This window comes from Macaca fascicularis, chromosome 7 (assembly GCF_037993035.2).
Source record: "Macaca fascicularis isolate 582-1 chromosome 7, T2T-MFA8v1.1".
NCBI lineage: Eukaryota > Metazoa > Chordata > Mammalia > Primates > Cercopithecidae > Macaca > Macaca fascicularis.
Window position 1 is genome coordinate 86,263,334 of NC_088381.1, and position 27,230 is coordinate 86,290,563.

Sequence of the window (27,230 nt, forward strand, 5' to 3'; positions counted from 1 at the left end):
CATTAAATAGGAATACAAGAGTGTATACTCACACAAGCACATACATAAATAAATGGGAAAAGGAACAAGCTTTTCCTCACTTTCAGCTAATAAAAGTAAAAGGAATAACTGGATTAGAAAATCACCATTTAGCAACCATCACAGTATTCATTTATTCTGCCAAGAAACATCAATTAATGCTAAAACTATTGGGTGTGAATTTGATGAGGAACAGGATATTTACAGTCTCTCCACAATGACACTCACTAATTATAAAATGACAGAGAGTAATCTTACAGTGGAAAAATCTGGCCAGGTTTTCCTAATCACTCTACCTTAGTTAAATGATCAAAGTTAATACTACCAATAACAGAGCAAACCAAAATCACAAACTGCTAGGATACAAAGAGAACACAGCATCGCTTCTGTAATATCTGCATACTTGAATCTAATCATGAGAAAATAAATTCAAACTGATGAACATTCCACTGGCCTGTAAGTTCCACAAGTGTCAAGGTCATCAAAATCAAGAAAAGACTGGAGACCTGTTTCAGACTGAAAGTGACTAAAGACATAATACTCAGTGCTTGTAAAATGCCATCCATTTTAATAAAACTTCAACTTATACATAGACTTACATAAGAATAATAAAGCGATATATACCTGTATGCCATAAAGCTTTCTGTCTTAAGGAAAAAGGGTTAAGTAAAAACCTTCATCACTGAGCTTAAGAGACTGGAAATTGTGATATGAATTCAATATTCCATGGGGAAAAAAAAACTGCTAAACAAAAATAACAAATACAGGATCAGTTGCTATGCAACAATAAGAAATGTTTGCATGAAGTCAACAAAGGAGGAGAGAAGGCAGTAAAAATGAATCTTTCTATATTTTCTATGTTAAATTCTCAGGGCAGGTTATAAATAGTGAATCAGAAACTGTTCCAATAGACAGGTATTTTCTTAGAAGACACATAGTGGCATTCCTCAGTTTCTTACTGTGGAAGATGTGAGGGCAACATTATAATGCTAAAAAAAAATCTACTGGCATGTGACTGAGCTGTACTGAAAGACAACTGAAATAGCAAGTTCAACACAGAAAGTATACAAGTGCCTTAAATTTTATAATAAAGACTCTCTGAGGTTACTACAAGTTAGTGCCATTAAAATACTGAATAAGTTTCTTAGTACTTGCCTTCAACTCTTAGTCCATTATTTCTGTTTCTGCCTACTGATTAACCTTGGTAAAACTTTCTGAATGTTTCTAGGAAAAAGCATGGAAAAGAAAAAACAAAGTTCAAAAACAAGATCTGTAACCTTGGTATATGATTTGATTACAATTACTCACTAAACAGTGTGAAATTAGCCAGTACCTTTTATTGTCAGGTTTTAAAAATACTTGGCCACAGGGAATTAGTAAGGCATATTATAGCCACAATTTTGCATAACGTGTAAAGCAAAAGTGCTTAGCAGAAAAAGAGGCTGAAGGCTCCATCACACCTTAAATACAAACCTCTTAAGACTTTATGTTTCTGTCACTGCGAAAACACTACATTTAATAGAAAAACGAATCCCCATTTAAATAACATCTAGAAGAGATGCAGAGATACCTAGATGGATATTGGAAAAGTAATGCTTTGAATCGCAAATCCTATTTTCTTGAGTTTTAAAATTACAAATAGTTTTTTTGAGTCAAAGAAAACTAGAATCTAAGTTGTGATTTTAAAGAAATCATAATCAAGAAGACCGCAAAATGGAGGAAAGTGGAGGGAGAAAGAGAGGAGAACTGCATCTTAAAAGCAGGGGTGGACCAGAAATAGACCAAGTCCTAGAAAAATGAAGCAGCTGATTCAAAACTCAGCTCAATACCTGACTGGATTAAGGTGACGTGGTCCATCCAACCTGTCTGCCAGAAGCAAAATTATATCCTCACTGGAGGACAGTAATCACATCCAAAGACATTCCAGTTTTATTTTAAATACAATGTTTCTGATTCAGTCAAAAGCTACCAAACATGCCAGCTGTTTAAGACCAAGTGACTGAAAACCAAGAAAAACAGACAAGAGAAACCTATACTTGTCAGATATGGGCTTTGAAATAATGTGATTAATATGTCCAAGAAACAGATGATAAGATGTAGAAGTTTAGCAGACAACATTAAACTATTAAAAACATCAAATGAAAATCTAAAATTAAAATATACAGCTAAAAGTTAAAACCCAATAGGTTTAGGTCAGGCGCAGTGGCTCACGTCTGTAATCCCAGCACTTTGGGAGGCCAAGGAGGGCGGATCGCCTGAGGTCAGGAGTTCATGACCAGCCTGGCCAACATGATGAAGCCCTGTCTCTACCAAAAATACAAAAATTAGGCTGGCGTGGTGGCGGGCACCTGTGATCCCAGCTAGTCAGGAGGCTGAGGCAGAAAAATCACTTGAACCCGGGAGACGGAGGTTGCAGTGAGCTGAGATTGTACCACTGCACTTCAGCCTGTGCAACAGAGTGAGACTCAGTCTCAAAAAACAAACAAAACACAATAGGTGTGATGGCAGATTAGATACGACCCTTGAAGAGACATTAGTATAATGAAAGGTGTGTCAGAGGGAAAAAATTCAGAGATTTTAGAGTAAAAAAGAATACTGAAAATAGCATGAAACACATATAGGACTCAATGAAAATGTGTAATATATATGTAACTAGAGACCCAGAAACAGATGCAAAAATGGGACAGAAGCAATATTTATAAAAATAATGGCTGAGAAATTTCTTATACTGATGAAAGATTAAACCCACAGATTCAAGAAGTTCAGTGAATCATAGCTGAATAAATACAAAGAGAGTATAACTGAGCACATCATAGTAGGACTTCTCAAAATCAAAGAGAAAAAAAATTTCTATTATCTGACTATTAAGGGAGAAATAATCCTAAATACAGAGAAAAGATAAAATACCCTCAAAGAAAAAACAATATGACTTGAGAGGTGATTTCATCAGAAAATAACTGAAATCAGAAGGTAACGGAATAACATCTTCCAAGTGCTCAAGAAAATCAAAACGAACAAACAAAAAAAGACCCTGCCAATCTGGAATTCTATACCTAGAAAATACATCATTGAAAAAAAAAAGGAGGTGGCTTAAAGATAGAATAACTTCAAAACTTAGGGGTAGGCAAAAGTCATGGACAAAAGGTGTGAACAGACACTGCACAAAAGATATGCACATGCTCAATAAGCATATGTAAAGGCACTCAATATCACTAGTCATAGGGAAAATTCAAATTGAAATCATAATGAAGTAAATACACTGCACATCCATCAGAATGTCTAAAACCATACAAGACTGAGAATGTCAAATGCTGATGAGGACATGAAATAATCAGAACTCTCATACAGTGTTGTTGGGAGTTAATAAGATAGAGCTACTTTGGGGAAAAAACACATGGCAGTTTCTTAGAAAATTAAGTATATACCTATCCTCTGACTGAGCAATTCCACTCCTAGGTATTTATTCAGAAAAAATACTTAAAAATGATCACAAACAAAATCTTGTTCAAGAATAGTCAAAGCAACTTTGTTCATAATAGTAAAAAAACTAGAAATACTCCAGGTGAACTTTACTAAGCAATAAAGAACGAGAAAGGCCGGGCGCAGTGGCTCACACCTGTAATCCCAGCACTTTGGGAGGCCGAGGCGGGTGGATCACGAGGTCAGGAGATAGAGACCATCCTGGCTAACATGGTGAAACCCCGTCTCTACTAAAAAAGACAAAAAAACTAGCCAGGTGAGGTGGCGGGCACCTGTAGTCCCAGCTACTCGGGAGGCTGAGGTAGGAGAATGGCGTGAACCCAGGAGGCGGAGCTTGCAGTGAGCCAAGATCGTGCCACTGCACTCCAGCCTGGGCAACAGAGCGAGACTCCGTCTCAAAAAAAAAAAAAAAAGAATGAGCAACTGATACACACTACCGTATGGATGAGCCTCAGAAATATGCTCAAGTGAGAGAAGCCTCATACAAAAGAGTACATACATACGATTCCATTTAAATTAAGTTAGAGGACCGAATCAATCTTTGGTAAAAGAAAATCAGAACAGTGGTTGCCCTGACCTGGGAGATTCATTGGGAAGGACAGGAGGAACTTTCTGAGGTAACAGTAATATACATCTTATAAGGAGTCTGGGTTACTACATGTGTATGTACTTATCAAAACTAGGTGAATGCAAGCTTAAGATTTGTGCATTTTGTTGAATATAAACACGATCTAAAAGAAGAGCAAACTATAAGTCAATATGCAACTCTAGGTAATAATAAGCATGTTGAAAACACTTGAAGTGTATCAATTAACTTTGAAATGCATCAAAAAATAAGATGGTTGGACAGATATGTAATAAAGCAAGTATAATAAAATATTACTGGTAGAATCCAGGTGGTAAGTATATAAACACCAACTGAAAACGCTTTCAATTTTAAAATTTTTCATAAATATTGAATAAAAAATAGGAAGGTGAAATTAACATGACAAAAATGAAGAAATCATCAATAGAAAACCTATATTAAAGGAAATCTGAAAGAGTTAATTCTTCTGAAAGAAGGAAAAAAATCCAGATGGAAGAACGGAGATGCAGTAAGGAAAACAGAATAAGAGGAATGGCAACCATGAATATAAATCTAAATAAAAATCAACTGTATGGAACAGTAACAATGATGTCTTGTAGGAAACACACACACTTGACAACTATATTAAACAAGGAGGGAGGACTTCATTGAGCTACAGTGTTGTAAAATCCTTGCATTTTTCTGGGAGGTGATACTAGTTTATAGTCTTTAAAAAGTCAAAACTGCATGATGTAATCTCTAGAGCTTACCATTAGACAAATGGTAGAGGAAGGAAAAAAACGAAATAAAAAGCATCTAAACTGGAAAAAAAAATTAGAAGAGGCTGACCAATGAAAAACAAATAATAAATATGGTATAATTAAACCCAAGTGTCAGTTGTTATACTAAAAGTAAACAGACTGAATACTCTAAGACTATTCTCAAATTTAAAAAAAGAAATGTGCTACCTGACAAAATACTGCTGAAACCACATAACCCCTGTTTATCAAATGTACTCCACACAATAGCTAACATAAAGACCGAAAAGAAAAAGCAACTAGGATGGTATAAATTATGCAAAAGTCACTCAAACTATTCCAAAATACTACAGCAGCACAAAATATTTCTTTCTGATTAATCACACCTTGAAGCAAGATGAAACAGAAGATATAGGTACAAAGAAAAGCAAACTCCCACATTACATATTTACATAGTTCCTACTGTGTGTAATTTCCTAGACTTGGTGTTTAGGTCTTACTTAATCGTACCTGAAAAATCATGAGGCTTTTACTTTTCCTAATGTGGTTAAAACAAAAATACAAGAATGTGGCAGACCAGCTACTGTCTCATTTTCCCTCCAATGAAAACTGGCTCCTTCAACCTTAAACAGATAGCCCAGGTATGGAAAATTGGTTAAATCTGGGCCAGTCCCAAGCGACCTGGATCCATCACCTGTGGGGCTGGTGGGGCAAAAGCCTGTGAAATGGCATCTGGCCTTGTGCAGAGAGTCCCCATTGCACAAACTGTTTTTGTGCTGTGTACAGACATCACGGTGTGTATGTGTGTCTGTTGTCTTTCTGTGCAGAACTTACACCGTCTATTTGCCAAACCCAGCCTCATCTTGCATTTGGGAAAGACACAGCAGCTTCACATTACTGGGTGCAGCACATCTCACCACCCACCGACCCTGTCCCTCACATACGCTGAACACCTACTCACCAGGGTCTGTGTAAGATGCAAGGATACCCATTTCACTACAGTTTATATCATAAAAGTACCTTACGTCCTTTTTTTAGGAAGACATGGACTAAAGTAACATCTGTATCAACCTCACCCCACAAGTTGTGTCTGCATCTGCCATCTTAAAATAATAACTGAATTTTCAATTGTTTACATCCTCTATAACTGTAATAGATGCTTATATACTTTGGTATATGAACGCTGTGTGATATGGCTTGGATCTGTGTTTCCATAAAATCTCATGTCGAATTGCAGTCCCTAATGTTGGAGGGGGGACCCGGTGGGAGGTGGCTGGATCATGGAGGTGGACTTCTCATGGATAAGGTTTAGCAACCCCCCTTGGTGCTGTTCCTGTGACACTGAGTTCTCATAAGATCTAGTTTTTTTTAAAGGTGTGCGGCACCTCCTCCCTTCGCTTTCTCTTGCTTCTGCTCCCACTGTGTGAGACATCTCGCCCCCACTTTGCCTTCCAACCATGATTATAAGTTTCCTGAGTCTTCCCCAGAAGCCAAGCGATGCCAGGATCATGCTTCCTGTACTGCCTGCAGAACCATAAGCCAATTAAACCTCTTTTCTTTATAAATTGCCCTGTCTCAGGTATTTCTTTATAGCAATGCGAGAACACACACAATGTGTAAAGATCTGAGAATACTAGATACAGACTGTAAGTTACAGAGCTTAAAACCTTAAAAGGTTTTCCAGAGTATACTATCAGTATGAGCCTACATCATCAGATACAGTAAACTTAAGTTTTCAAGGCCATAAAAAGATGAAGGGGTAGGATACAAAGTTTAACAGCTACCAAGTAAGACCTTCAGAGTTGCTATGGTACAGAATCTTGTATAATTTTTAAATATAGGCCAGGTGTGCTGGCTCATGCCTTTAATCCCAGCATCTGAGGAAGCCAATGTGGGTGGATCACCTGAGATCAGGAGTTCAAGACCAGCCTGGCCAACATGGCAAAACCCCATCTCTACTGAAAATACAAAAATTAGCCAGGCATGGTAGTGCACGCCTGTAGTCCCAGCTACCCAGGAGGCTGAGGCAGGAGAATCGCTTGAACGTGGGAGGCGGAAGGCTGCAGTGAGCCGAGACTGCACCACTGCACAACAGCCTGGGTGACAGATCGAGACTCTGTCTCAAAAATAAATATAGAGAAAAGTAAATTCTTCCAAAATAATATTTCAATCAAAATAATTTTTATATTATAAATAGAGCATTCTTATGCCAGCATTCTTATTACATGCTTCTAAAGCGACTACCCCATGACCTTGGCCCTGTCTTCTCCTCCCCGTGGAAGGCTGGTCTGCTCTTCTTCCACAAGGCTCTGAATAAGTCACCACACACATGAACTTCTCCCTACCACTCCAGGCAATCTGTCCTCAGTTTCCTGCAACTCTGTACCTAGCCCTGTCAGTACTTCTCGCTGAAATGTCTTATTATATGTGATTTCTCTCCTATGGGACAAGCTCCTTGAAAGTCGGGTTCTTGTTAGTTCATCTATGATCCACTTTGATTGGCTAAAAGGAGGGGAATGCTTTTTATTCTATATTTCTCTGTACTGCTTCTATTTTATGACAATAAAAATGTAGTCTCAAAAAAAACCATTCTCTGCAAGAGTACACTGACCTATAACATCAGTACTTTATTTACCTATGAAGGGAAGGGACTGGGATAGGAAGCACAAAAACAGTTCTTGCTGGGGGAGGACTATTTTATCCCAACTAAAGCAAGCTGATGACATAATATCCACAGGCTCTGCCATCTGACCACTGCCTACATTTATTATCCTCATTTCTTTCTACCGCCAAGTCAGCCACCTTCCACTGTCACGCTCCTCCTCTCCACGCCTATTCCCCTCAGCTTCAACCTGTCTCACTGCACTTGTCCTTCAGACCGGTTGCTCTCGGAGGCCGGCCTGCCCTTGTAGTCCAGGACAACCGCACTCACAAGCTCACAGCTCTTTGTACTTTGTCTTCCTAGGAGTACCAACACTGAAATTAATGAAATAATCCCCTACAAGGACATCAGCTAAAGAGAGGCAGGGACCTAGTATGTTGTTCCGCACTGACTCCTCTAGGGCCAGGCCACAGTGCCCAGCACAGAGCAGGCACACAAGTATCTGTTGAACGTTGATTCTGCTGGGTGCTGAGTGAAACACAGAAATACAGGTATCATCTGTCTCTCCCATTAGATAAACCTCACAACAGCAAGGATGGGTATATGCTGCCTTACCTTAGTACCCTGCCACACAGCACCACTACCACATAGTAGGCATTTAATAATTACTTGCTGAAGAACAAATGAATGAACAATTCATGTACATGTCTTCAAGATCTTTTACAGCTTAATATTCATCTAGGTAGGAAATATGGAATGTGATAATCTTCTGTAAGTTGTTCAGGCTTGTCTTAAAAACTTTTGCCATTACCATTAAGGTTAAGTAATCCATATTATTAATATTCTAGATGCCTGAGGCACATGAACAATCATAAAAAGAACATTAAAAAAATCAAACCCATCCTCAGAAAAGATCAGTTCAACAATTTTCCATATGCTCATTATAGTCAGGCGTAAACATGCCCAACTTTAATATTATTAAAATACAAAAATGGAAAGAGCAACTTGCCTGAATTATAAACAGCTAGAAACACAGTATCAAATAAAAGCACCTCAGCCTGGACTAAGCCATCAAGAAGGCATTAAAAACCTCTTCCTAAAACAAAAATGAGACACCACTATATAACTATTAGAATGGTTAAAATCCAAAACACTGATAACATCCAGTCCTGGAGAGGATGCAAAGCAGAAACAGCTCTCATTCATTGCAGCTGGGAATGCAAAATGCTACAGACACTCTGGAAGAAAGTTTGACAGTTTCTTACAAAGCTAAACATAGTCTTATATACAATCCAGCAGTCATACTCCTAGATATTTACCCAACTGATTTAAAAATGTATGTCCCCACAAAAAACATGCACACAAATGTTTATAGCAGCTTTATTCCTAATCGCCCAAAACCAAATGTCTTTCAGTGCGTGAACAGATATGGTATATCCATACAATGGAATAATATTCGGTGATTAAAAGAGAAATGAGCTATCAAGCCACAGAGAGGTATGGATGAATCTTAGATGCATATTCCTAGATGAAAGAATCCAAACTAAAAAAGCTATGTATGGTATGATTCCAAATATATGACATCCTGGAAAAAGTAAACTATGGAGACGGTAAAAAGATCAGTGGTGACAAGGAGTCAGCAGTTGGGAAGAAGGAGGGAGAAGCACTGAATAGCTGAAACACAAGGATTTTTAGGGTAGTGAAATCATTCTGCATGATACTGTAATGGTGGATACATAACACTGCATTTGTCAAAACCCATGAACTTTACAGCACAAAGAGCTAACCTGGATGTATATAAATTTTTACAAAAACATTTAGGAGGTCAGGAGCAGGGGTCCCAGGATGGAATGCAGAATGTGACAAAACAATCTAACTGCATTACAAATGTAGGAGACAATCTCACTGAAGTGGGCAGGGCAGAAGGTGCTGACCTAAATAACTGTGAAAATGAGTGCAGACTGTAAGACTAAAGGCAAAAGAAAATGTACATAAGCACTGTACTCTATTTGCTAAAGTTGTTTCCCAAACGGATATATGTTAACAATTCTGAAACCACTATACTTGTACACTGAATAAATTAAAGAATTAAGTAAATGGATGGCGGGTGGTGAAAGCCAGGTTTCTCACTGTTTGGGAGGTTACAGTTTAGCAAAGGAGGAGGCTAGAACAATCCATATGGTGATAATTAGAGCTGGAGACATCACTATCAATTCATGCTTAGCTTAATATGAATACAGATCGTCACATACAGAAATATTTATAAATATGTGTACACACATGGGTTAGTGTACACACAAATATTTCCACGCTCTGTCATCTGAGGGGGCCTAGAAGCAAGTGACACCCCAATAGCAACAAGCATACCTAGCACCCAAATCTTGCTTTCTAATACCATTCTCCAAGGGAAGAGCCTGGATTCCTTGAAGAAATGACTGATTCTAGGCCTTGGGCAGGAAATATACAAGATGAGCCTGGAGCATCTTCTAATACCAGAAAGAAAAGTAGTGCAGAAGGAAGGGATGGAGGGACAAAGGACCAACCATGAAAGAGCACCCAGTGGACAAAGGTGGAACAAGTTTAGCAACAAAATAAAAGTGTATATAATCCAAACTATAAATATGCATGAGACCATACTGACATAAATATATAACTGAACAAACAAATGAGGAAGAACAGACAAATTTCCCTCCTGAACAGAAGAAATCACAGATATTCCAACCTCAAGGAAGTAGAGTATAAGTCCCCACCCATAAGTGTGAGCTACATATTAGTGACTTTCTCCTGAAGAGCACAGCATGTAAAGGAGGGGAAAGAGTAACTCTGCACTGAAGAAATATGACAAACATTCCCTTCAGCCAGGTGATCAAGGTCAACATCAACAAATTATGCTGACAGTATGTACCTTTGATATGATGTGATGGAAATGGCATTTTATCTCTACAGTCTTCCCCTCAGAAATCCGTAACACCAATTTAATCATGAGAAAAACATGAGACAAATCCCAAAAGAGAAAAATTTTACAAAATACCTGACTAGCACTCCTCAAAATTGTCAAGGTCATCAAAAACAAGGAATGCCTAAGAAACTGGCACAGACAGGAGGAGCCTGGAGATACGACAATAGAAAAAAGACAGCAGGTCAAATCTAAGGACATCTAAATAAAGTATAAATTATCTTTATAATTTTTCCGTAAATCTAAAACTCTCCAGCTGGGCACAGTGGCTCATGCCTGTTAATCCAGCCCTTTGGGAGGCTGAGGCAGGTGGATCTCCTGAGGTCAGGAGTTTGAGAACAGCCTGGTCAACATGGTGAAACCCCGTCTCTACTAAAAATACAAAAAATTAGCCCGGTGTAGTGGTGTGTGCCTGTAATCCCAGCTACTAGGGAGGCTGAGGCAGGAGAATTGCTTGAACGCAGGAGAATCGCTTGAATGTGGGAGACGGACGTTGCAGTGAGCTGAGATTGCACCACTGCACTCCGGCAGTGCATAAATAAAACTCTCCTAAAGTTCAACTTATGTTAAAACTGGCAGGGCATGGTAGCTCACGCCAACAGAAGGCTGAGGTGGGAGGACTGTTTGAGCCCAAGAGTTTGAGGCTGCACTGAGCTATAGTCATGCCAGCCAGGGTGACAGAGCAAGACCCTGTCTCAAAAACAAACACTTCTATGAGGTCCAACAGCTGTCACTTGAATATATTCTTAAACATATGAGTATACTAAAAGTATCCCACCAAATGAAGAAATGTAGGAACCACGAAAATTTTCCCTTTGTCAAAAATTCTCAACATTTCAACTTTAAATTGGTTCTTTTCAAACAAATACTGGCGGTATTCACAATAAAAAGGAACAGTGCAGTATCATACAGAAAAAGAAAATGTGATCATTAGAGTTCAAACTGCAGGCTCTACAGTCAGAGTGCCTGGATTAAAACTCTGAATCTATCTCTTTACAAGCAGTACAACCTTGGACAAGGTTAAATAACCCTGTTTTAGGGAAGAACTGAAGCAGAGGCTTAGAAGAACGCAGTTTAAAATAGGGTTTCTCTCTATACCAAAAGTATAAGATATCCTTAAACCTCATCCACCTCCAAAAAAATCTATTACAAAGGCTTAACTGAATCAATGTTCAATTATAACTGTCTCCTGAAATTAATAGTGATTTCTGCTAAGTTAAGTGTCCAATTGGAAATCTTAAGTATTACAAAAGGCTTAGATCACCAAATGATCAACAGCATTCAGTCTCTTAAAAGTTGATAGACTGAAGACTGCAAAACAAAGGCTGAGACCCTGGTACATGTCTATGCAACTGGTAAAGGTATGAAGCAGCTTCATGAGGATGCATCCCGTTCCATGGTAGAGAGGGGTGGATTATCTTTTAAAAAATAAACAAATCATACATTTTTAAATCAATATAAGCAAATGTCAAATTTCATGGTAAATAAAATCTCTGTAACACAGGGCGCACACTCCACAGCTTACTTCTCCAAACAAACACCACTCAGCTCTGCCCAGGTGCTGACCACCAGTCATCTGTGGTCCACTGGTTCTTGGGCTGCCATTGGGGTTTATTATTTTCAAGCACTGTCTCGTACACCAGTCATCAGCAGAGCAAAAAGTTTCCCATTGTTATGCCAGCACATATCCCATCCTTGTCCACCCATACCAGAGGAGTCTCTCTTTTTTTTTTTTTTTTTTTTTGAGACGGAGTTTCGCTCGTTTTGCCCAGGCTGGAATGCAACGGCTCCATCTCGGCTCACAGCAACCTCCACCTCCCAAGTTCAAGCAATTCTCCTGCCTCAGCCTCCCAAGTAGCTGGGATTACAGGCATGTGCCACCATGCCTGGCTAATTTTGTATTTTTAGTAGAGAGGGGGTTTCTCCATGTTGGTGAGGCTGGTCTTCAACTCCTGACCTCAGGTGATCCGCCCACCTGGGCCTCCCAAAGTGCTGGGATTAGAGGCGTGAGCCACTGTGCTCAGCCTAGGATTCTCTTTTCAAACATAATATTCACTTTTGATAAGAATCTCCCAAATACCCACCTTCCAAATCAACTATTAATGTAACAAGTACCCAAATGGTGAGTGTTCAAACATTGCAAGTGCAAACTAAGCAAACATAAATCAGTTTCCTCCTACTTCACTGGCCTTCCCCGTTCAGTCTCCTCAGCTGGTGCCCCCTCATCTCTGACCTCTAACCCATTGGAGCCTCAAGGCTCAGCCCTCAGACCCTGCCTCTATCTCTCTAACTCCCCGTGTACTCAAATACCATCAATATGCTGCCATCTCTGGTCTTAAATACCATCAATATGCTACGGATGTTATTTGTATATCAAGCCTGAACTTCCTCAGTCTTTTTTTTTTTTTTTTTTTTTTTTTTTTTTTTTTTTTGAGACGGAGTCTCGCTCTGCCGCCCAGGCTGGAGTGCAATGGCCGGATCTCAGCTCACTGCAAGCTCCGCCTCCCGGGTTCACGCCATTCTCCTGCCTCAGCCTCCCGAGTAGCTGGGACTACAGGCGCCCGCCACCTCGCCCGGCTAGTTTTTTGTATTTTTAAGTAGAGACGGGGTTTCACCGTGTTAGCCAGGATGGTCTCGATCTCCTGACCTCGTGATCCGCCCGTCTCGGCCTCCCAAAGTGCTGGGATTACAGGCTTGAGCCACCGCGCCCGGCCAACTTCCTCAGTCTTTCCCTTCACCAGGAACTCTATTCCTGTGAGTTCATTGGGAATTCAACTGCTCAGGCAACCTGTCTCTCTCCCCACATCCTACCAACTCTACCTGCAAAATTTATCCATGTATCCACCATTCAACCACTTCTCATCATTCACCTGGTCCCAGTCACTTTCCCTCGCCTCTTCTCAGACTATCAGCATGCCTGCCAACCAACCTCCCTGCTCCAACTCTGCAGCTGCTTCTCCATGAGCTGAGCAGAAGAACCCTCTGGAAATGGAGACTCGTCTGCCCCAACTCTCAGGGCCCTCTCAGCTCACTGACTGTAACCCTCAATGTTCTTATCACAGAAGGGGACAGGCCTCACAGGACGCTGCCCCTCTCACTCACGTGCTCTAACAACTCAGCTTCCGTGTTTTCTTAGTCATGAACATATTCCACTGCCTCAGGCCCTCCGCACGCCCTCTGCTTGAACTGCTCAAAAGGTCTTTTCCCATATATGACCATGGTTTGCCTCTCACTCTCTCAGCTGGACAAGCAGCCCCATCCCTCCATCAGTCTACCGCCTTATCATACTTGTATTTCTTCAGACTCAGTGCTACTTGCCATTATTTATTTATTTGTCTCCTTATTTTCTGACATCCCCATAGAGAAACAAACACATCGTGAGAACAGGAACTTTGCTGTGTTCACTGTGGCAGCCCCTATGTCTAGAGCAGGGCCTGTCAACCACAGGTACACAGACAATTTTTTAAAAATATATATTAACAGGCTCGGTGCGGTGGCTCACGCCTGTAATCCCAACAATTTGGGAGGCCAAGGTGGACAGATCACTTAAAGTCAGGAGTTCAAGAACAGCCTGGCCAATGTGGCAAAATCCTCTCTACTAAAAACAACAACAACAACAACAACAATTAGCCAGGTGTGCTGGAACGTGCCTGTAACTCCGGCTACTCAGGAAGCTGAGGCACAAGAATCTCTTGAACCCAGGAGGAGCCAAGCTTGCCCCACTGCACGTCAGTTTGGGTGATGGATTGAGAGTTTCTCTCTCAGTCTCTCTCTCTCTCTCTCTCTCTACATATATATGTGTGTGTGTGTATATATATGTGTATGTGTATATATGTGTGTATATATGTGTGTGTGTATGTGTGTGTGTATATATATGTGTGTGTATATATGTGTGTGTGTATACGTGTGTGTATATGTGTGTGTATGTATATATATAAACAAAGTTTTAAAAATTAAGTTTGTATTATCTGGGATATTCAATATCCATGCTCACCCTACCCTAATAAAGTAACCAGAAATCTAAATTACAGCATCAATATATAAGCACCTAAAAAGCAAACAGGCATTCCTCGGGTGGTAAAAATAAATGAAACCGTACTCAACTTTCTACCTTAAATAAACCACATCATTTTAAATGAAAGTTTTTTCTTTAAAACCAGTGTATCTGTTCCAGGAGAATGCACAGACAAGTTAACATATGTGAAAGAAAAACTAGCACCTATAGTATTTTTCTGTCATAGGGAGTTTTTTGTTTTGTTTTGTTTTTAAAGAAAAGGCTGTGGAAATAAGTGCTAGACATCAAAGAAAATAGCTTTGTACTTTTTTTGTTTTTCTTTTTAAATCCCTACAAGAGTTCAATGAGAGAAAACACAGAAGCCAAACACTACAGGGTTAACCAAGATGATGTCAGCAAGCCTGAGCGTTAAATTGCGGAGTGAATGCTGAAAGACCTTTTTAGCCAGGGAAACATTTTGCTGTAATGGTACCATTACAAATTTTTTACAGTAATAACACAGCACATTATAAGCTTGCTCAACTGATAAGCTCTTTGTAAGGGTTAGAAGTCTACAGCCCTCACACACAAAGACCTTTCTGTCTGAGGGTTCTTAGAAGTCAATAAGCTAAAAATCACATCCTGCACAATATCCACTTAGAGTCACAGAGGATCTAGTCTTCTATTGCTTTGCCTAGTTTCCCCTTGGCATAGAGAAGCCATTAGGACACAGAGGCAGAGAAAGCGACATCACTTTTGTGTCCAATTATCTCTTGGTTCTAGCCACTTTCTACTTTGAGACGATTTTAGATTTAAAGAAGAATTGTAAAGATGGCAGAGAGAGTTCCCACAGCTTCACCCCACTTCTTCTGATGTTAACATCTCACTTTACTATGCCACACAGAGCAAAACTAAGAAACTGATATAGGTATACACTATTACTGAAAGTGTAGACTTTATTCAGATTTCACCAGTTTTCCCACTAATGTCCTTTTTCTCGTCCAATCTAGGGCCCCACAGTACATTTAGTAATTCCACCTCCTTGGTCACCTCTAACCTCTGATAGTTTCCCTGTCTTTCCTTGCCTTTCGTGACCCTGACACTTTTGAAGAACACGGATCAAGTATCTTGTGGAAAATCTCACACCTTGGATTTGTCTGAAGTTTTCTCCTGATTAAACTGGGGTTGTGGATTTGGGGAAGACTATGCAGAGGTGACATGTCTTTCTCATGCCATCACATTGAGGGGGTACCTGATACAAATGTGACCCACTCCTGTGATGTCAAGGTGGTGTCCACCAGATTTCCATTCTCCATTAAGGAGACTTGAGTCACCCTGTTCCTCCACAGTCAAGAGGAGGGAAATTAAGCTCCACTTCCAGGAGGAAGATTATCAAAGACTTTAAAACAAGCATTAAAACCACCACAGTGATTAACAAATACTTTGTTAACTACTTTATTTGAGACAGAGTTTTGCTTTTTGCCCAGGCTGTAGAGAAGTGGTGTGATCTCGACTCACTTCAACCTCTGCCCCGCCAGGTTCAAGTGATTCTCCTGCCTCAGCCTCCTGAGTAGCTGGGATTATAGGTGCTCACCACCACGCCCAGCTAATTTTTTGTATTTTTAGTAGAGACAGGGTTTTGCCATGTTGGCCAGGCTGGTCTTGAACTCCTGACCTCACATGATCCACCCACCTCAGCCTCCCAAAGTGCTAGGATTACAGGCATGAGCCACTGTGCCCGACCAACTACCTTCTTTAAACTATAATTTGTTTGATAAATAAATCTGGAGTTACAGTTCATGGCAACAAAAGCTAAGACTTAAGAAGGCTTTTATAACCAGACCACATGAGTATTTGTGAAATCATCAATTACAGAAACAAAAGATGTTTTAAAATATCATTTAGTTTTAGCTTTAAGGTGTTTGTCAGTTTAATCCCTGGCCAAAAGTTCTTTGTTTTCATCGTCTCATCTAATACAGAATACTTCCACATTGTGACTCAGGATTTAGTGCTGACCACTCATCTGCTCACTTTTACAGTCATGGCCCCTGTAACGACGTCTCAGTCAACAACTGACCCCTTATACTGTGGTCCCGTAAGATTGTAATACCTTATTTTTACTGTACCTTTCATATGTTGTGATATGTTTAGAAATACAAACACCATTGTGTTCCAGTTGCCTACAGTATTCAGCACAGTAACATGCTGTACAGGTTTGGAGCCTAGGAGCCGCAGGCTACACCATACAGCCTAGGTATATTGGAGGCTGTACCGTCTAGGCTTGTGCAAGTGCTCTCTATGATGTTTATAAAACAAAATCACCTGAGGACATACTTCCCAGAATGCATCCCTGTCATTAAGTAACACATTACTGCATCTGGTTATACAACTCATTGACAGTAACATGGCTCAGAGGAGAGAAGAAAGGAAAAGAATACATATATATAAAGCATTAACCTATCAAATATATGACTGGGGGCATTTGTGTGCCAAGTCTGGCCTCCCACCAACCTGACTTTATAAAAGTTACTTACTAGAAAGACCCAGGGCTAAATGGCAATGATGGTTCTTAAACATTAGCAAGTATAAAATTTACCAGAGAAGCCTGTAAACAATGCAGATCACTGGACTCCACTTGCCAAGTCTGGGGCCTAGAAATTTGCCCATTAGCAAGCACCTGAAGTGATTCTCTTGCAGATGGTCTGCCTCTAAGAAACTCCCACCTGGTCTAAGACCCACAGGCAATGCTAATACTTGAAGTCCACACATACACTGACTTACACTTCTAAACCTTACATTTTACCTTCGATTTTCCTATCCCAGACAACACTGCCTTAGATGAACAACACTGCCACCACCAGATCCAGTTTCACCTTTGTTCCCTCACCTGTTCCTTTTCAAACAGCAGAGGGTCTTATTAGTTCAATAAAGATGATTAAATGTTAGAACTAAAGACTCAAAAGCTTTGCTGATGCCATCTTAAGACCTCTTAAAAATGTGAAAGGATGCCTTCGTGATTGGTTGGAACAGTCCAGAAACCCACCCACCTTTACAGAAGGGCATGGCCCAGGCAACCGGAGTGCCTCCCACAGCTCCCCAACTCATCCTGTCTGCTCTAATTGATCCAAGCACCCACCCTGTGCTTTCCCTTATAGCTTACAGTATCCTGCCTTGGTGTGCAGTGGCACAATCACAGCTCTCTGCAGCCTCAACCTTCCAGGCTCAAGCCATCTTCCTACCTCACCTCCAAAGGAGCTAGGACCACAAGCGTGCAACAAAATACCAGCCAATTTTTTTCTTTCTTTTTCTATTTTTTTTGACAGAGACAGGGTCTTACTATGTTGCCCAGGCTGGTCTTGAACTCCCGGGCTCAAGTGATTCTCCCATCTTGGTGCTGGGATTACAGGCATGAGCCACTGTCGAGCCTTGTTTTATTTTTATCTCAAAATGCTTTGAATATTGATGTATGTTTTAAAAGGCAGACTACCGCTGATACAGTTTGGATATTTGTCCCCACCCATATCTCATGTTGAAATGCAATTCCCAGTGTTGGAGGTGGGCTCCGGTGGGAAGCAACTAGATCATGGGGGTGGATCCCTCATGAATGGTTTGGTTGTGGTGCTGTCTTCCTAACAGTGAGTTAGTTCTTTACAAGATCCGGTTATTTAAACATGTATACCACCCCCTTCTCTTGCTCCCATCTGTGCCATGTGAGATGTTTGCTTCCTCTCTGCCTTCCACCATGAGAAGCTCCCTGAAGCCTCCCCAGAAGCCAAGCAGATGCCTGTGCTATGCTTCCTGTACAGCCTACTGAACCACCAGTCAATTAAACCTCTTTTCCTTATAAATTACCCGGTCTCAGATATTTCCTTATAGCAGTGCGAGAATGGACTAACACGTCAGTTCTATTATGGGAACTGAGGTGATAACAGCTGTGATCTCAATCTCTTCAAATGTATACAGGAAATGCCACTGTGCTATGTCTTAAGATAAAGAAAATGATATGTCGATCCCACCTCCTGAGAATGTGCTAATAGGCTCTCACAATCACAGGACTCTGATATAGCCAAGGGTGAAACCATTTCAGAGATGTCCACGTACCTGGAGAAGGTTTGTTCTGCCAACAAAATAATCACAGATTTAAAGCAGCTAACACATCCATCTTAGGTAAACTATGATTGGTTCTGTCAAAATAGTCTTCCCTAAATTGTAAAAACAAACACATGGGATTCCAAGACTATAATGTTACTACAAAGCATATTCATGTATTTGTTTATATAGATCAAAATCTATGTGCGGTCTCAGGGAATGAGTTCTGAAGGGCTTTGCTTTTCAGATACTTGAGGATAGTTTCCGGTAGCCCTCACATTTCACAAGCATGTCATCTCACATGGCACAGATGGGAGCAAGAGAAGGGGGGTGGTACACATGTTTAAACAACCGGATCTTGTAAAGAACTAACTTACTATTAGGAGGACAGCACCACAACCAAACCATTTATGAGGGATCCACTCCCATGATCCAGTTGCCTCCCACCGGAGCCCACCTTACATTTCACAAGCATGTCCCAAACATGAGCTATGGTAATAGGCAACATGCATCTTCTCAATTTATCCTTGGAACCATCCTATAAGGTAGACAATTTCTACCCTCACCCCATTTTTAAGGAAATTAAGGTTCAGGGGAGTCAGGTAACTCGCTGCCCAAGACCACACCGCTAGTGAAGAACGAAGCCGAATGAGGCAACATGATTCAAGTCAGGCCTATTTGTGCCCAAACCAATGTCCTTAGCATTCCCTGCATCCCCTCAACTCTGGTGTTGTCTGGCCTTACCCTTCGCCCCGCTCTGCCTCATCATTCCACTACAGTCATGCTGACCACTATGCTATGTCCTAAACATACCACACATACTCCTCTGCACTGTCTGTCTCACTGCACCCCACCTCGCTCCACCAGCATATAGGAGACCATGGTCTTGGCTTTCTGCACTGCTGTGTCTCCAGCTAGCACAGTGTCTTGCTACAGATGTCCAAAATTTTTTTTTTTTATTTTTGAAATTAATGTATGTGAATATTGTAACTAATTGGTTGAAGTCTTTCTAATTTTTAGAGCACAATACCCTGACTTCTTAATCAGAGTGTAAGGGGACACTCAGCATAATTCATTTAATTATAAAAAGCAAAATTTAAGCTGTGGAGCTAAGGCCCCATAATGGATGCTCCTAGGTGACATCAGTGAAAATGGCAGAGTGAAGACCTCCAAAAATTCTGTCTGCCCTAAAAGTAAAGAGAATGCTGGCAAAAATGGGCAGAGACAACCTTTTCAGGACTCTGGATATTAAAGCTTTGCAGTAATCCAGACAGCATTTATGCAAGAAAAAGACAAAAATTTTGGTAATAGTAAGTTTTATGGCATTTTAATTTGCCCTATTTCCAGTCTGTTTTCTACCCTAGCCTTGAAAAACAACAGTCTACAATCACAGCAAAAACCAGCAGCCTGGAAGCCACTAGAGGGGTCATAAAGCGGCTGGAGCCCCTTCAAAGCCCCATTCCCAAAGAACTGTCATTGTCTGACCTATCTGGTTCCCTGGAAGACCTTGCAATGTTGTCTTTATTTGACCTGACTCAGAATTTTTCTATTGCAAACAGCTTCTTGGAAGCAGAAGGGGGGCTGGTCAAGAACAATCACAGGCAATTGCTGAATACTGCACTGCCCAAGGGGATGGCTAACCATAAACCTGGCGGGGGAGGAGAGGTAGGGGAACAAAAACAAAAACAAACAAACAAAAAAAACCAGGCTACATAAAAAGCTTAAAAAGAAAAGCAAGGAATAAGATGTGATATGGGGTTTTGAAAAAGCTTCAGTATATTACTCCTGGGAATCTACAAGACCACATGCATGTGTGGGGGTGTGTGCAGGTTCAGCAAAGATCCAAGAAGGCCCTAAGCTCTCTGTACAAGCAAGTCAAGTGAAGGTTAAGGCAGAGTTGTCAACTGCCTGGTGAGTGTTCAGGGCAAGCACCAACATGTACACATACCCCTCAGCAAAGAGTCAGAAACTTTTTAGTTCCAGGCATCTAAGGAAATCTCTGTCCAGTCATTAGCTAAGCACTAAACAAATCATGGAGAGACTTCAGTGGCCACATACAAAAAAAATACACTGTACAGAACTGGTTCTGAAAAGACACTAAACAAACAACAAAGCCCAGCAATAACATCCCTGAAGAAGGGGTAGAATGTGATTTCAAGAGCTGTCACATTTAAATAATAGTAAGTAAATGTCCAGTTTCCAAAAAAAATTATGAGATATGCAAAGAAACAACAAAGTATGGCCCATACAAAGGGGGGAAAAGTAGCCAATACAGAGACAGAAATTATTTGTATTTTTAATGAGCCAAACAGAAATTATGGAGTTGAAAAGTACAATATCTGAAATGAAAATATCGCAGCAGATTTGAACAGGCAGAAGAAAGAATCCATGAAACTGAAAGTAGGCCACTGCAATTATCTAGAGTGAGAAAGAGAAAGAAAACAGGAGTAAAAATGAGTAGAACACAGCATGATGGGCGTTCCAAAGGAAAATAGAAACAGAGAGAAAGGGGCAGAAATACTCAAGAAATAATAAGTGAAAAATCTCCAAATTTGATGAAAAACAAGCCACATATCCAAGAGACACAACAAACTCCAAGTATGATAAACACAAAGGAATCACCTAGACACATCCTATCAAACTGTTGAAAGCCAAAGAGAATCTTAAGAGTAGTAGCAAGAAAAGCAACTCATGACATACAAAGGCTCCTCAGTAAGATTAAAACTGATTTATCAAAAACCATGAATGCCAGATAGCCTCCATTCAAAGTGATAAAAGAAAAAGACTGGCAACCAAGAATTCTATATCCAACAAAGATGTCCTTCAAAAGTGAAGGAGAAATTAGGAAAAAAGTGAAGGAGACATTAGGAAAAAAGTGAAGGAGAAATTAGGACATTCCAAGAGAAACAAAGAGAATTCATGTCTAGCAAACTTGCTCTATGAAAAATATTAAAGGAAGTCTTTCAAGCTGAAATGAAAGAACATTATACAGTAACTCAAATAGGCATAAATAAAAAGCCCAATGAGGGTAACTACATAGGTAAAAAAGGATATAAATGTATTTTTATTTATAATTCCTTTTTTCTCTGATCTGATTTAAAATACAAGTATATAAAGCAATTATTACAACTCTCTATTGACTGGCATACAATGTATAAAGATATAATTTATTTGATAGCAACCACACAAAGAGAGGAGAGAACACAGCTACACATGAGCAAATCTTGTGTTTACTACTATTAAGTTGGTATTAATCAGAACTAAATTATCAGGTAAGATGTTCATTCCCAAGACAACTACTAAACAATACAGTAAAAGAAATGACAAGGGAATTACAATGGTACACTAGGTAATAAAAAAGGCAGTATTGGAGTAACAGAAAAACAAAGATATGACATACAGAAAATAGCAAAATGGCAGGCATAAGTCCTCCTCTATCAGTAATTATATTAAATGCAAATTAATTAAACACTCCAATTATTAGGCAAAATTGACAGAACGAATTTTTTAAATGATCCAACTATATGCTGTCTTCATGAGAGACATACTTTACATTCAAAGACACAAACAAGTTGAAAGCAAAAGGATGAAAAAAGATATACCATGCAAATGGTAACCAAGAGAGCTGGAGTCGTTATACTAATATCAGACAAAATAGACTTTAGACAAAAATTGTTACTAGAGACAAAGAAGGAATTTTATAACGATACAAGTATCTATCCATCAAGCAGGTATAACAAATATAAACGTATATACATCCCAAAACACAGCCCTGAAATAAAAGGAGAAAAACCTGACAGAACTGAAGGAAGAAACAGACAATTCAACAATAACATTAGAGATTTCTGACTAGGTGTGGTGGTTCACAGCTGTGATTCCAGCATTTTGGGAGGCTAAAGCAGGCAGATCACTTGAGGCCAGGAGTTCAAGATCAGCCTGGTCAACATGGTGAAACTCCATCCCTAATAAAAATACAAAATTTAGCTGGGCATGGTGGCACACTCCTGTTATCCCAGGTACTCAGGAGACTAAGGCCCGACAATCACTTGAACCCAGGAGGCAGAGGTTACAGCAAGCTGAGGTCATGCCACTGTACTCCAGTCTGGGTAACAGAGCGAGAGTCTGCCTTAAAAATAACAATGGTATTACAGACTTCAATATCCCACTTTTTTTGGGGGGGGGAGGGGCGGACGGAGTTTTGCCCTTTGCCCAGGCTGAAGTGAAGCGGCATGATCTCGGCTCACTTCAACCTCTGCCCCCCAGGTTCAAGTGATTCTCCTGCCTCAGCCCCCTGAGTAACTAGGACAACAGGTGCCTGCCACCATGCCCAGCTAATTTTTGTATTTTTAGTAGAGACGAGGTTTCACCACGTTGGCCAGGCTGGTCTTGAACTCCTAACCTCAAGTGATCCATCCACCCTGGCCTCCCAAAGCGCTGGGACTACAGACGTGAGCCACCACGCCTGCCCTAATACCCCACTTTTGATAATGGATAGAACATGCAGCATTAGTGCTCACTCTTTGGGACATCTATTCTTGCCACTGAGGGTCTGCCTGGTTCTCAGGCCTGCGAGTTTAACGGGCAGCCTAAATGAGTGAGGAAGCAACTACTGTAACACAAGTCATCTCCATGACAACCCAAAGTCAAGAAAAATTATTTCTTTGTGGAGAGAACATTCAAAAACCTCTCATGAGGTGATGGACATGTTAATCTTCCTGATTTGATCATTATGCAACATATACATGAATACATTAAACCATACTCCACCAATACGTACAATTGCAATGTGTCATTTTTTTTTTTAAAGAAACAGTATTTCTTCTATTATTAAAGGGAAAAATACCCCAGGCTTCTGGTACATGGATGTTCAACATTCCTTTATAAGACAGTCAGACTAACCAGGAAGATTTTATCTTTTTACACATTTTGCTGCAAACTCCAATTTCCCTTGATGATATGCCTTCCCATAAAAAGAACATTATCCATTTCAGCCTTCCCTGCACTGTTTTATATTTAAAATCAGTATCATAGGGTTTCATATTTTTAATTTCTCTTCAACTGTTTCATGAACATATGGTCTTTGTCTCCTCAACTACTCTAAAGTCCTTCAGGGAGAAAAAGGCGGCCATTCATGTTTCAATCTTTTGCAATTTCCCTACCAATTCAGAGGGCAGTTCTGGGCTCATTAATGAGCCCTTAACAAGTACTTACTGGCTAACTCAGAGCTTCATAACTGGTATATTTTGGTGTGCGGGTGTAACACAAAGAAGTTCCACATGTGCCCAGATAATAATCCTTCCAGGCCTAGAGTAGTATGGTGCTGTAGGGGTGGTGGAGGGGACAGCAGTTAGGGATTGGGGTAACAGCAGCCCCTGGAGACAGGCTCCTCAGCGTGAGTGAACGGAGTCAATGTCATGACATGAAAAAGGTTGGGGAGCCTTGGGTTAAATGACCCCCTAGCAACAGTGCTGAAAGAACTGGAAATAGCCTGAATGTCCATCAAAAAAATGAAGTTGTTTTATTTACCAAATAGGCAAATAGGAAATCTTCCAAGACACAGATAGTAGTATTACGCTACCATTCATGTAAATGGGGAGAGAAGAAACTTAATTGTTTGTATATGATACGATAAGAAACACAGGAAACCTCCATAAGGAGGCACTGTGGTGGCTGATTCACAGTGGAAGCCCAGGGGCTGGAGGCAGAGGAAGGAAGACATATTCCTATAAGCCCTTTGCACTTCTGAATTTTGAGCCACATGACAGTATCGGCTATTAAAAACAATAAACATTTTCAAGTTGTCAAATCCACCTTTGCCTATCTCCAAATTTCATTAATAACGATTACTCTCTACACCTTCACCCCTAGTCAAATATGAGAAATAATAAAAGAAAGATCCGGGTACTGGTTGCCTGCATGCAGTCTGTGAAAAATCCACTGAGCTCAACACTTACGACCTATGCACTTTTCCATAGGTATAGTACACGTCAACTCGAAAGTTAAAAGACAAAATGAATAGGTTACTTAAGTCAACTTTCTTTTTGTTCCCTCTTAAGAGTAGTATAGCTTTTAATGCACTTGCCTTGATAAAATGAATTTCTATTTCAAACCTTTCAATAATAATTCTCAAAAAAGCCTCACCTGAGTTGAGTCAATACTGCTGACACCATGTGGCAAGGGGAACCAGGAGCCGAGCTCCTCTCAGCTCTTCTCCAGCCTCAAGGCCTACGCTCTTACTCCCTTGTGACTTTTCTGTGAGTTTAACTTTATTTCCAAACAAAGTTCTCAAGTCTATTTATTAATAACCACCAATAATTATCAAAAGAAGTTTAGAAATGAATCTTGACTTTGATTTTGATAGTTGTTCCTTTCCTCACAAGTCATTTTAATTACCTAAGTGTTATCCCAAGGTATTATTTCTACTTGCCAAAAAAAATTATACCTTCTGGCTAGGTTTATAATAGGGCAAAATAAGTACCTTCCAAGTCCCAAAGCTTAACATAATTGTCTTTAACATAAGACTACACCTCAATAATTTCCCATAATGTGAGCCTTAATGGGGAAACTAGATTTACAGGAAGTTTAATAAAAAGTTCCTCATCCACACGAAGGATTAATTTTACCTGAGTGGTAAACACAATGATAAACCCTAATAACAACTTAGGTTAGAAGCACTTAAAGTTTTATAAAAAGAAAAAGAAAAAAACATAGAAATCAAAGGTCTAATAAGATGGCAAGTATTCCAATAGATGAATTCTTAAAATTATAATGAAGAACTATACGTGAAAGGCAACACTTTAAACACAAGAAAACATACAGGAGAAAAAATATTCGTGACCTAAGAAAGGGAAGAATTTCTTAAACAAGGCACAAAAGCATAAACCGTAAAAGAAAAGAATGATGCATTAGATTGCACTTAAAGATTCACAATTCATGTACAATAAAAATCCCACAATTAAAGTGAAAAGATAAGTCATAGTCTGAGAAAAGATACTCCATCCAGAATAAAGCGCTTCAACAAAACCCTAAGACAGACATTTCAGCAGAAATATGGGCCAAGACTATGAACAGGCAAGGCAGCTCACAGAAGAGAAAAAGAGAACTCTGGGCACTGCAGGTGGGAGGGCCCTGTGGCACAAGCCCCTGAGGAGAAGCCTGCAGCATTGAGTCAAAGCTCCATCACCACAGGGCATTTAAAGAAACGCAGAGCTGCAGCAGGCCCAACTCACCACACTCCCAGGGAGAGCCTTGCTGCTGCTGTCCCGGACCCACCTCCCAAGGCAGGGAGACAGGGAACTACCCAGGTTGGGGGCCTTCTCACCAGCCAGGTCCCTTTAGCTGATACGAACACTGACAGGATGCATCAAGCCTAAGAGGAGGCTTCAAGTGTCCAGACAGGATAATTCCATGTACGCCATGCACCCCTTCGTAGGCCATCAGAAACCTTTTGTAATTACCTCATATCAGAGGAAAATCATCTCCAAAATGGCCTCCCACCCCTGCAGCCCCAGGATGACACTTTCTAACTACATCTTGGCACTAATGCTAAACCCAAGTTCTTGATCAAACTCAAGAGACTGGCTCCATTGGTGTCTGTCCAGCAGTATATAACAACATGACCACACTAAGACACACTTTTTCTCTCCCAAAAGAAGGTCTGTTTTCTATGATTGCAGCAAGAAAGGTTGGCTTCTTGGAGATGATGGTCAGGGGAAAGTGTTCCAAAATACACAACGTGTTACATGTTTTAACCATAATGAAATGTGTTAAGGCTATAACTACTTAATTAGGATGGGGAAAATGCAGAAATACTGCCAGCTGTATTCTGCTTAAAACAGCGTGAAATCCTCAAACAGCTTTCCTCACTGCAAAAATCCGTGACAACAGAGAGATCCTGCAGGCCCAGTGAGCCATCTCCTATGTGCTTGGGTTGGGGGGATAGCGTAAGGCACACAGGGATTAAAGCGTTCACCCAAGATCACATTTAGGACTTAAAATGTATTTGTGACTTTATAATTAAAAATTACATGACCACCCCGTGTATGCTTGAAAATGTCCACTTCCCTAAAGTTCAAACAAACAACAAAAAAATGAGTGATTAGCAGACATTTAAAAGCAAGTCTGGGGGTAGACAAGTACAGGCAAGAATACTACTCTTTCACTCAAGTACGGGCTTTAGAAAATTAGTTCAGAAAAAAGCTAACAGTTCATATCAGAAAGTGTATTCTTTTTCTTAGGCAAAAGATCTAGCAATTCCCTCTGCTCCTCACAACTGCCAATAGTTTATTAATCTAAAGACAACACAACCTAAATAATTTCTTTCACCCTAACTGATATCAGATTCTGCAAACTGCAGGCAAAGGGAGCACACTGCCAATAACAACAGAGGAAAGTCCAAAGCCAACTCATCTTCTCTAGAACTGCTACAGAGAAAACATCTACAATTGGACTTCCTTCGGCAATTTCATTTATGTGTCAGAGTAACTCAGAAGCTGAATGACACCTATTCTAAAGCAATAACTATATTGTAAACTCACAGATTACAGTCACTATCTGAAAGTCAAGGTACACAACAAATGCAAAACCAAATGCTATTGGCTTTTTTACATCATGATTCCTTTTATAAATTCAAAACAGATAAGTTTCTAATCTGTGTAGGTCATTATGACCAGATAACAAGAGCCAGGCCTTTGCAAAAACAAATAGGGAGATATCCTACATTCTTGCAATTACATCTGTGGAATCAGAAGTCAGACAAGATGATTTTC

The 27,230-nt window shown here is 40.1% G+C and overlaps 1 protein-coding gene across 1 annotated transcript in view; it reads right to left on the bottom strand.

The window, feature by feature from the left end:
• Nucleotides 1-27,230, bottom strand: part of CHSY1 (chondroitin sulfate synthase 1) — a 75,490-nt gene that overhangs the window by 31,371 nt on the left and 16,889 nt on the right. The gene's annotated exons all lie outside the window — the stretch shown is intronic.